This window comes from Myxine glutinosa, chromosome 6 (genome assembly GCF_964187855.1).
Source record: "Myxine glutinosa chromosome 6, kmMyxGlut1.1, whole genome shotgun sequence".
Classification (NCBI taxonomy): domain Eukaryota; kingdom Metazoa; phylum Chordata; class Myxini; order Myxiniformes; family Myxinidae; genus Myxine; species Myxine glutinosa.
Window position 1 is genome coordinate 86,509,311 of NC_136266.1, and position 12,132 is coordinate 86,521,442.

Consider the following 12,132-nt stretch of genomic DNA (forward strand, 5'->3'; position numbering starts at 1 on the left):
TCTCTCCTGACAAAGTGGAGAAGTTTTTGTCAAACCTCCACTCTGATTCTGAAACTGGACCAGACGGCATCGGCCCACGGGTCCTAAAATCCTGCTCTGCCACTCTATCTCACCCTCTCTCTGTTCTTTTCACTCTCTTTTGCTCAAGGTCATCTGCCAGCATCTTGGAAATCAGCAAACATTACCGCTTAACACAAAAAGGTGCAAAAACAGATCCTTGCAACTACAGACCAATCAACCTGCTCCCAATTAACAGCAAAGTCATGGAATCCATCATTGCTTCGGATACCAAATCCTTCCTCTTCTCCAATGGCTTGATCTCTGATCATCAATTTGGATTCAGACCATTTCATTCTACTCTGGACATGTTGCTTCTGCTGTCTCAACAATGGATGGAGGTCCTCAATGTCAAACAGGAAATTAGAGCTGTCTCCCTTGACATATCACGTGCCTTCGATACGGTCTGGCACCCATCTCTGCTCACCAAACTCTCCTCCTATGGTATCCATGGAAATCTCCACTCATGACTTGCGGACTTCCTGTCTGGTCGTAGGCAACGTGTGGCCCTGAATGGATTTCTCTCATCTCCCCTTTCTGTTCTGGCTGGAGTTCCCCAAGGCAGTGTTCTGGGCCCTGTGCTATTTCTGGTCTTCATCAATGATCTCTCTGACTCTATGGAAAATCCTCTCTATCTCTTTGCTGATGACTCCACTCTCTGCCGCTCCATTCCTCATCCCTCAGATCGGCAGTCTGCAGCCTCCTCACTCTCTGCAGACCTGGACAAAATCACAGACTGGTCAAACAAGTGGAACATCTCTTTCAAGCCTGACAAATCTCACACTCTTACTATGTCTCTCTGGAAATATCGACTGGAAAACCGTCCCATCTACTCTCTCAACAATCCTCTCCAAGAAGTTCTGTCGCTCAAGCTTTTGGCTCTCACTATCTGCCATGATCTTTCTTGGGAAAACCACATTTCCAAAGCCAGTCGCAGACTGGGCATCCTCCGTCGTGCGAAGTCCTTCCTTGGCACACCTGAGCTCTTCACCACATACAAGCCTTTCATCCGCAGCTCAATGGAATACTGTTCCCCCCCTCTGGGCCGGTGCTCCTGCCTCAAACCTAGCTCGGCTTCACACTGTTGAAACCAAAGCTTTCAGAATCATTGGATTCTCCTGTGATGAAGCTAACTCCGAGGGCCTTTCACTCACTCACCGCAGGCAGGTTGGTGGTCTTTCTGTCTTCTACCGACTCCTCTCCGGCCTTGCTCCCCCAGCTCTCTCTGTGCTCTGTCCCCCAATTATTCCTACAGGTCGCACAAGATCTGACAGCAACCCTCTTATGGTTAAACTGCCAAAAGCTAGGCTCTCTGCTCACCTTCACTCTTTCATTCTCCTTTTCTCCCGCCTCTGGAACAAACTCCCCCACTCCCTTCAATCCCACTCCTCCCTCCCAGTCCTTAAAACAGCTGTTCACCACCACCTCTTATCTTCTCCCATCCAAAACCTTGATCTTTTCTACCCCCGCTAATTCACCCCAGATACACTTTTTTGAAATTCCAACTTCTTTCCTGGAAGTCCTTGCAGTGTCCATATGTTTTATACTTCTCCCACCTCCACCCAAACCCTCTCCCTCCCACATTTCTCTCGATGTCCCTGCTCTCAAATGTTGTGTTTGTGTCCTTCCCCCTCTCTCCCCATCTTGTCTGCCGCTCCCCTTATTTTGTGTTTTTTGTGTCGGTTTGACTTTTTGTGTGATTATTGTTAGCTCTTTCACGAGCCTCGATCTTGTACACACAAAAAAAAAACTGTGGACAAAATTGTGTGCCAAACAGGCAGACAAACAGACAGACACTACAGAACAACATGGCAAAATTATTTAGCCAAGTAACAAACAGACCCAAATGCAATACCCTCTCCTTGGAGATGGCAATAAATATGAAAAAGTGTCATGCTGCAAATACGTTTTAGATCTCATTCTTCCCGTGTGTTCTTGGAAAGAGAAAACATGGCATGTTTGACAAGAACGTTTTTGAGATGTTGGTGGAGATTATTTGCTGCAGCAAAGCACAAACTTGATTGAGTCGAAGAAACCGATTGATAATAATAGCAACAAAATGTATGCGAAAACTCAATACCGTAACACATGTGTTCTGAAAGAAAATGCTGTGTCATTACTTGTTGGAAACACAGCATCACGAAAATATGCCTCCAAAAGGGAAAAGGTATAATTAATCTCAAAAAAGATAAAGTTAGCCAATGTAGATAAAAAGATAAAAATATTTAAAAAAGATAAAAAGGGCCTTTTCTATACCATTGGCATTTTACCCAAGAATGGTTAAAGAGGGTCGAAAATATCACATATATGGAGGGGAATGACATATCCCGTGGAAGGGCATCACTTGCCTGAAGCCCTGGAAGTAATAATTGGATTGACAAACATCAGGAAGGTGGTTCCTCAAATGTTTTTTTAAACAAATGAGTGGAGGTGTGCACTCATCCTTGATTTTGGGAGTTTAATCAGTGGTGGTTATTTTAGAAGAATGAGTGGATCCTGGAGGAGTTGGGGAGGGTCAGGTGGTTGAGAGAGCAGAGGTAGATAGATTGGAGGATAGAGGGTAAAAAAACAGAAACCACCCAACTGTCAGTGATATGAGAGAAACAGAAAAAGCTCTTCTTTTTTTTGTATACAAAATCGAGGCTCGTGGAAGAGCTAACATTAATGACAAAAACAAAACGGACACAAGACGAAATAAAGGGAGCGGGAGACAAGATGGGGAGAGAGGGGGAAGTTCACAAGTACAACATTTGAGAGCAGGGACATCGGGAGATCTGTGGGAGGGAGAGGGCTTGGGGGGAGGAGGTGTGGGAAGGGGGGTGGGGATGGGAGAGGTAAAAAAACATCGACATCGACACAGCTAGGACTTCCAGAAAAGAGTTGGTATTTCAGAAAAGTGTATCTTGGGTGAATTAACTAGGGTAGAAAAGATCAAGGTTTTGGATGGGGGAAGATAAGAGATGCTGGTGAACAGCTGTTTTAAAGACCTGTAGGGATGAGTGGGATTGAAGCGAGTGAGGGAGTTTGTTCCAGATGCGGGAGAAAAGGGGAATGAAAGAGTGAAGGTGAGCAGAGTTCTAAAATTGTTTCTGCAACTCCTTAATACTAGTGTTCAAAATATAGTTCGTTACAGTTGTAATTATTGTAGTCTGCAGAGAATAAATAGAGTAAAGGGATGTTAATTTTGCCTGGGCCACGCTGCGTCTGGTTATTGGAGTTATTTGTGCTGCTTGCACAATGCAACCACAATCCACTTCATGAAATACTGGATCGTTTTCTATGATCATTGCCATTTTTTCTATCATCATCATTCTATGAGCATTTTCTATGAACCACTGAAGATCTTTCACAACCCACCACATCTTCTAATGTATAAAGCTTATATTTATTACTGTATGTAGGCCTATACACACACGTAGGATGCACCAGAGTAGTTTTTGGAAGTTGGTATGGATGAGGTGCTGAAGATAACTTCCCTTAAAACCTTTTTACCTGCGACGTGTCACAGGTTTACAAGAGCTTTACATTGTTGTTGTTGTTGTTGTTGTTGTTGTGGTTCTTGTTGGGGGATCAAATTTCGAAATGCACCCATTGGTCGGACAGCTGCTGGACCACACTCACATCTGTCGCATGACTCCACCCACCATGAAGAAATTATATACAGTCACGTGAAAAAGTAAGTACACCCCATGTAAAGTTTTGACTTTTTCAACATATTTCAACATGAGATTTATTTTTTATTTTTTTTGTATACAAGATCGAGGCTCGTGAAAGAGCGAACATTAATCACACAGAAAGACAAACCGACACATAAAACATATAACATCAGGAGCGGTAGACAAGATGGGGAGAGAGGAGGAAGGACACAAACACAACATTTGAGAGCAGGGACCGAGAGACATGGAGACATTGAGAGATCTGTGGGAGGGAGAGGGCTTTGGGGGGGAGGCATGGGAAGGGGGTGGGGGGGTGGGAGCGGTATAAAACAGATGGACACTGCCAGGACTTCCAGGAAAGAAGTTGGAATTTCAAACAAGGTGGATCTGGGGTGAATTAGTGGGGGTAGAAAAGATCAAGGTTATGGATGGGGGAAGATATGAGGTGGTGGTGAACAGCTGTTTTAAAGATCTGGAGGGAGGAGTGGGATTGAAGGGAGTGTGGGAGTTTGTTCCAGAGGCGGGAGAAAAGTGGAATGAAAGCGTGAAGGTGAGCAGAGAGCCGAGATTTCGGCAGTTTAACCATCAGAGGGTGGCTGGCAGATCTTGTGCGACCTGTAGGAATATTTGCGGGACAGAGCACAGAGAGAGCTGGGGGTGCAAGGCCAGAGAGGAGTCGGTAGAAGACAGAAAGACCACCTACCTGCCTGCGGTGAGTGAGTGAAAGGCCCTCAGAGATAGCTTCATCGCAGGAGATTCCAATGATTCTGAAGATATTTGAAGATATTTTATATTTGATTCAATGATATTTGATCTTCATTTCAACAATATTGACAGATAAAGATGGTATAATAGAACAAATATCATGAAACATTTACATTTTGTAGTTCATTGTACAATTTAAACAAGTGAATCCTCTTGGATTGCGCTGAGGTTCGGGCATGGAATTTCTAGGAGGAAGTATAATTTGTATGCAATGAAAGTACATGTAATATGGGATCGAGTAAGATTTGACATATCCACTTTTGTTATTCCCGATTCCTCATTATTTCAGAGTACATAGGCATAATGAAGAATATGACAATGACAATAACAGAACCTTGGGCCGAATCTCGCGCTTCACCAGTGCGCGTGCGCGAATTTACGTCACGTCGGCAGCGAGAAGGGGTTCCCCAACACGAACCAATCAGGAACTGCCACGTCACACTTATATGATCTCAGAATTCCTGTGACAGGAATTCGCGTTACACTGGCTGGAAGTCATTTGCTAGAGGCGCTTCCTCAGCGCTAATAAACATAAATGCAAATTTCGCATGTGGAAAAAGTAAGTACACCCTTGGCTCTAATCGGTGGTATTGCCCCCTTTAGCAGAAACAATCTCAAGTAGGCGTTTCTTATAACTGTCTACCCGTCTCTGATATCAACTGGGAGAAATTTTTGCCCACTCCTCCATGCAGAATTCTTTCAGCTGTGCGAAGTTTGAGGGGTTTCTTGCATGCACAGCTCGTTTCAAATCCCCCCACAACATCTCGATGGGATTTAGATCTGGGCTTTGACTTGGCCATTCCAGAACCCTCCATTTCTTTCTTTTCAGCCATTCCTTGGTGGATTTACTGGTATGTTTAGGGTCATTGTCATGTTGCAAGGTCCACCTTCGGTTGAGCTTCAACTTTCCGACAGATGGCCTCACATTATCCTCAAGCACCCTCTGGTACAATGAATAATTCATAGTGGATTATATGATGGTGAACTGCGCAGGCCCTGATGCAGCAATGCTGCCCCAAACCATAATATTTCCACCACCATGCTTTATAGTTGGTATCAGGTTCTTGTGGTCAAATGCTGTCTTTGGTTTTCGCCAAACATGTCTTCTGGTAATGTGGCCAAATAGCTCTACCTTTGACTCCTCTGTCCAAAGCACATTGTTCCAGAAGTGCTGGTCTTTGCCTAGGTGTTCACTGGCAAACTTTAGTCTTGCCCTGATGATCTTTCTGGACAGCAAAGGTTTCCTCCTGGCACACCTTCCATGTAGATTAAATTTGTGCAGCCTCTTTCTAATGATAGACTAGTGCACTTTGACATCAACAGTGGCAAGAGCTACCTGTAGGTCCCATGATGGCATTCTGGGGTTCTTAGAGACTTCTTTCAGCATCTTGCGGTCTGCTCTCGGGCTGAACTTGCTGGGGCGGCGTGGCCTGAACAAGTTGGCAGTTGTTTGGAATCTTCTCCACTTGTAGATGATCTCCCGGACAGTCGAATGATTGATTTCAAATTGTTTGGAGATCTTTTTAAATCCCTTCCTAGACTCATAGGCATCTATAACCTTCTTTCTGAAGGCCTCAGAGAGCTCTTTTGATCTAGGGCATGGTGATGCCGCACACTTCAACAACAATGAGCAAACCAAACGAAATGTCTGAGGTTTAAATAAGACAGGTTCCTCCAAGATCCTCTCCAACGATGTACTAATCATTTGCCCCTGAGCTGGTGCACCTGATTCTAATTTTAGGTATTTGAAGTAGTGATAAATGTAGGGGAGTACCTTCTTTTTCCACATGCGAAATTTGCATTTATGTTTATTTAAATTATACAATGGACTACAAAATGTAAATGATTCATGATATTTGTTATATTATATCACCTTTATCTATGAATATTGTTGAAATGAAGATCAATTAGCTGTATGTTGAAATATGTTGAAAAAGTCAAAACTTTACATGGGGTGTACTTACTTTTTCACGTGACTGTAGCTGCCGTCTTTGTTTTCTGATGGGCCAAACACATTAGCCATGTCGGCCTATGCTGATTAGACACTGCCTGTTTTTGTTGCATCATTGTTACATTGGCTTTGTTTGGTTCGAGTGTTATTCACTATGAGGGACCACGAAAAATCAAATCATATGTCGAATAATAGTAAGGTTTAATCAAGCCCGTCAATGAATCGAAGAGCATCACTTCGCCTGCAAAACCCTGAGGATTTAACGGACATTTCACTGATATATACAAACCAGCTAAAACGACACATAATAATTAAAACAAAAGTGGGGACTCAAAATAGATACGATTACCCTTAACAAACAAGAGCGAGTGAGTTTTTAACAGTTAATGCAGAGTCTCACTGGGAAATTTGTCTCTGCAACCATGTTCACTCGCTGATCTGCACAATGCAGCCACAAATGTACACACAAGCACACGCACACACACCACCACCACCACCAACAACAACAACAACAATTGCTTTTTTCAGACAAAGCTAATTACATTTAATGTTTACAATTAACAGACCCTGACTTTGTCTGTATCCAACCCGTCAATCTGGCTGATAGTTCTGCAGCTTCTCTTTAGTCCTATTCACATCCCTACTAGAAAGTACAACATCCTTCAGCAATTTATACATTGTGTGAAACCTGAACATCCAACTTCAACCACATACATCTCTATGGACTAACACTGCTGTTTCCATTTTGCATATAGAAGGTTATACCACAGTTTCCTTCTTCCATTGGCTACGTCAATCCCTTCTTGAGGTACCGGTACAGTCAACTCAACCATAATAATCTTTTAAAGTTGCCACTCTGCCCATATACGTAGCTACATCATACATCATGAGCAGCCGCATAAGCCTCACCAACAACCAGTGATGGGCACACCATTACTCAAGTTTATCTGGAAGCTGAGTTCTCTCAAGGGCTTTCAGACACTATTCTACCATGTGCTAAATCTTTCAGCTCATGCACTGTGTCTGACAAAGACACTTCATACACTCTTCGCAAGCTCTTGAGACTTCGTTCCTTTATCTTTGGGACTCTCTCATTTGAAAGACATAATGATCACTATGTTTATGTTTTCTTTCTGCGACATCAAGCACATGCTCATTGCTCATCTTGACATCAAACTCTTATGCACCAATCAGTCCTTTCCTAGGATTTATGCAACACTGTTGAAGTGATATCCTCTGACTCTTCCATAAGGATAATCTCATCTGTCTATCTAACTAATAAAGAAAGAAGAAGAACCACCTTTAGATGCCATTTTTCCCTACAGAGCGGGGGTTGGCCAAACTAATGTTATATGTCTATCTAACTAATGTTATATCGAATCTATCTATTAATTATATTTAATATGTCTAGCCTATCTCATCTATCTTATCTATCTGATTATTGGTTTTCTTGCTTTAATAGTCCCCTACCGGTTTCACCAGAGGACTATAGGTTTGCTTTCCATCTGTCTGTCTGTCGATCTCTCCATCCCATCTTTGGTTTTCCAGACGCTTTTCCCCTTACCCTTTAACATATTCAACGGAAACTTGGTACATGGCTTTATTATGATAAGTTACAGAAACTGCAATTTATTATGTAGCATTGCTTACCTAAAACTATAAGGGCACTAAGAAGAGAGGCTGACCAGCTGACCACCAGGCTGACCAGTTTGTTTTGTATCCCACTGATAGAACAGATCGACATTTGGACCTGGCCCAACATCTAATTGCTTGTTCTTGTTGCCTAACCAACACATCCACCAAGTTTTGTCGAAGTCGTCCACAACTTTTTGAAATACCATGTTATATATCGTTTTTGGCCCGATCTCTCAATGGTGAAGAATTACATTTAAAAATCTCGGATACAGATCCGGATCCAGATCTTCATCTAAATTTAATAATTTCATCCTTGTCACATATCCAACCTCTCCACCAAATTTCAGCCAAATCCCTCCATAACCTTCTGAGATATCTTATTCACAGACAGACAAACTAACAGACAAACAAGCAGACAGACACTGACAGACAGGGAAGAAAACATAACCTCCATCCACCTTCATTTGTCCTGTATATGGGCATATGGCATACAATTGCTGAGGGCTCGGAACAATAACATTCATTCGGACTAGTGGGGGACATGTATCAATGATAAGCGGTGTACGGTACGAATAATGCAGAAGTAAGGAATTAGCCTCGGTTTTTTAATAGTAATATCATTTTCATAATAATGATATTGTAACGTTAATATTATAGTAAATCTAATCGTAACACTAATCGTTCTATATATTAAAGTTGTGGCAGTTTTGTGATGGTCTGTCACGCTACGTCATTACGTCTATGATGTCATTACGACAGCTGACTCTACCAACCGACATTTTAATTTACTCATTCACCCGCTCAATATGGGAGTGGCAGGAAGGGTCATTCCTCTTTGGGGTATATAGATTACAGTCGATCTATGGGCGGGTACATTGGGTGTGTGTTAATTTACCAAGTTTCTTGTGGAGGGTTCGCCAAGTGGTTGAAGCATTTGAGCAAGAACTCCATTCAAAACCATTAATGAACGGCTGGCTTGGCAAGCGCTAGCTAGTTAATTGGTAAATGTGCACATCCCGGCCTTCCTCCCTTTCAGTTTCATGTTAAACAGCAGGAAAAAGTGGGTTTCATTGGTAGTTTTCAAAACAAAATATTTATTGGTGGGTTTCAAAAGGCCGCTACAAAAAACGCCACTTTAGCAGAAGGAAGAGTCATGTTATTTACCCAACCCTTGTGGGGTATATCGATTACAGTAGATCTTCTCTCAGTTCTGTAAGTAAAACTTACCTCACGGATGTTGGGATTCCTCCAAATTTCTTTGTTTAATGTTATAAACAGCTTTAGCAACTGTTTGAAAAGCTAATCATACGTGTTTGTGGTTTATAATATTTTACAAGCCCGGCTCCGCTTCTGTTAGACTTTTGGTCTTGTTTCGCAAACTCTACACACTAGCGAACCAAGGGACCTTCAAGAACCTAAACATGGAATTGTTGATGCTGTGTCAGGTAACATTCCTTATCTGACACATCATAATTGCCGTGTCAGACAATACAGCTGTGTTGGAGGATGTTTTCTCAGAATTTTAACGCTGAATTAGATTGACAATATTGAATGATGGACGAAATGTAAAAGTTTATTAATAATTTGAAAATATCAAAACAATACCGTAAGAAACAAAACAAACAAAAAAAAGACGTCTAATGCATGTACTCATTTCAAATCTATGTTAGTATCTGGAATAGAAATAAAACTATTCAACGTTCTTTTTGGTATATTCATTTTCGGACTCCCCGTATTTGAGATAAGTGCCAAATCGTTGGCATAGTCCAAATCCTCTAGAACTGCATTGGCTATCCATTCAATAACAGTTTCCTTTACTTCGGGTTTTCTAAAATAACCAGTCTATTACTATTAGAAATTGGTGAGACCAAGCATCCTTGCTTCATCCCTGTCTTATGAAAACCTTTTTCTAACTCGAAGAAATTAACGTGTAACGGATTTTGCCATTCTACCAACTGTTCAATGAATTGTTCTAAGGACTAACATGTAATCGTGCAATATTTTCACTTTTTAAAACCTACATATTTTCTTCATAAGATCTTGTCAATTACTTATGGTAACCTATCCAAAATGCACCCTGTGAAAACTTTTGGTGCCACTGAAAGGAAAGTTATTCTTCTTCAATACGGGACTTCCAAAATGTCCCGTATGCTCAGCACTCATGCGCAGAGACCCCTAGAAACAGCGGTCATCGGGCATGTTAACGTATATTGTGCATACAAGATATGGATTGTTACCTATAATGGTTCACAAAACTTCTAAAAGAAGCCACAAGTACTTGGGAAAGTACATGAGAGAAAGGGGTGTGCATCTGCACAATGAAAGAGTTTTTGAATTTTCTCAGCTCACCGAAAGGACTAAAATGTTGCGAGGGCCAAATAACTGTGGATGGAATAACTGTTGATGAAATTTAGTGTTCTACCAAAACTCTCAGCTATACTTGCCTGTGAGTGGACCTTGAAACTTGCGGTAATGCTTCCTGTGAACATGGCAGGCTTTGTGATACATTTATTGGATGTCTGCAATTGGAACTAGAACGGCACTCGGTAGAGTGCAAACCTCCGTCAGGCTGAACAGTTTGTTTTGTATCCCACTGATAGACCGGATCTGTATTCGGACCTGAACCAAAATATAATCAGCTTGTTCTTGCCACCTAACCAACTCATTCACCTAGTTTTGTCAAAAGTCATCCATAACTTATTTAAATATCATGTTATATATCACTTTTCGCCCAATCTCTCAATGGTGAAGAATCAGTTACAAATTAAATAATTCTCGTATCTGAATCCATATTCAGATATTCACCAAAATCGAATCGCTTCGTCCTTGTCGCACACTAAGTTTCATCCAAATCCGTCCATAACATTTTGAGATATCGTGCTATGTATCGGTTTTAGCCCTAACACTCAGTGGTGAAGAATCACTTAAGAATTAAATAATTCTCGTATCCGAATAAATAATTCTCGTTTCCGAATTTTTTGAGATATTTTGTTCACAAACAAACAGACAAACAGACAGGGGTGAAAGCATAACCTCCATCCACCTTTGGTGACGGAGGTAAAAATGATGCCGTGCATCATTGCCAACAAGGTATGGCGACAAACCCTTCGACAAAGGACATCTTCATGATGTAAACATACGCAAAGCTTGTGCAAGACATATTTATGTGGGAGCCAGATGTACCAGGAAGACCTCCCTGAGTGAGACACCGTATCTGGTTTAGATGCTCCAGAACACGAATGGGAAGGTCATAATCTAGGGCTTGTGAATGCACAGGGTAAGTATAAATCAACTTCAAAAATGATAACATTGACAATTAATTATGTAGGGTAGCGGTGGAGTGGTAGCTGTGAAGTTATTATACAGTGCCTTCAGAAAGTATTCACACCCCTAGACTTTTTCACATTTTGTTGTGTTATATATACTAGGACGTGCCCGTACGTGGGTGCCCGTTCCTTGGTGCGGCCCAGCATCTAGTCGAGACCCAGTCACCCAGGCCGATCACCCATTCCGACCCCAAATTCCTCATCGACGATAACTAAACAATATATTATATGAATCGCACCGTACATACCTCCTTCTAGATCTTGTTCTTGTCTTGATATACTCACTCAGGCTCACTCTATCACGACTGAGTCCTCCCAGCTCCTCCAAATGGCGCCCGCTACGCCTCGAATTACTATCCGTAATGGCGCACGCGCTCTCACATCGGCCACGCCTACGCAACAACGTGTTCTGTGATTGGCTGGCCTACCCCGCAACCTGTTCTGTGATTAGTTTGGTAAATAAATCGCCATAGCTCGGTAACTACTTCTCCGATTAATATGAAACCTTGAAAAGGCACATCCTCAGGTCCCCAGCAATATATCTGGCAAGTTTCAATTAGATCGGACCCGTGGTTGTCGAGAAACAGCGGTCACAGACAAACACACACACACACACACACAGACACACACACATACACACAGAGATTACTGGAATTATAGATAGATAACCACCTTTAGAGGCCATTTTTCCCCGCAAGCGGGGGTTGGCCTTTTTCGGGAACCGTGGTTGTTGTTGTTTTTT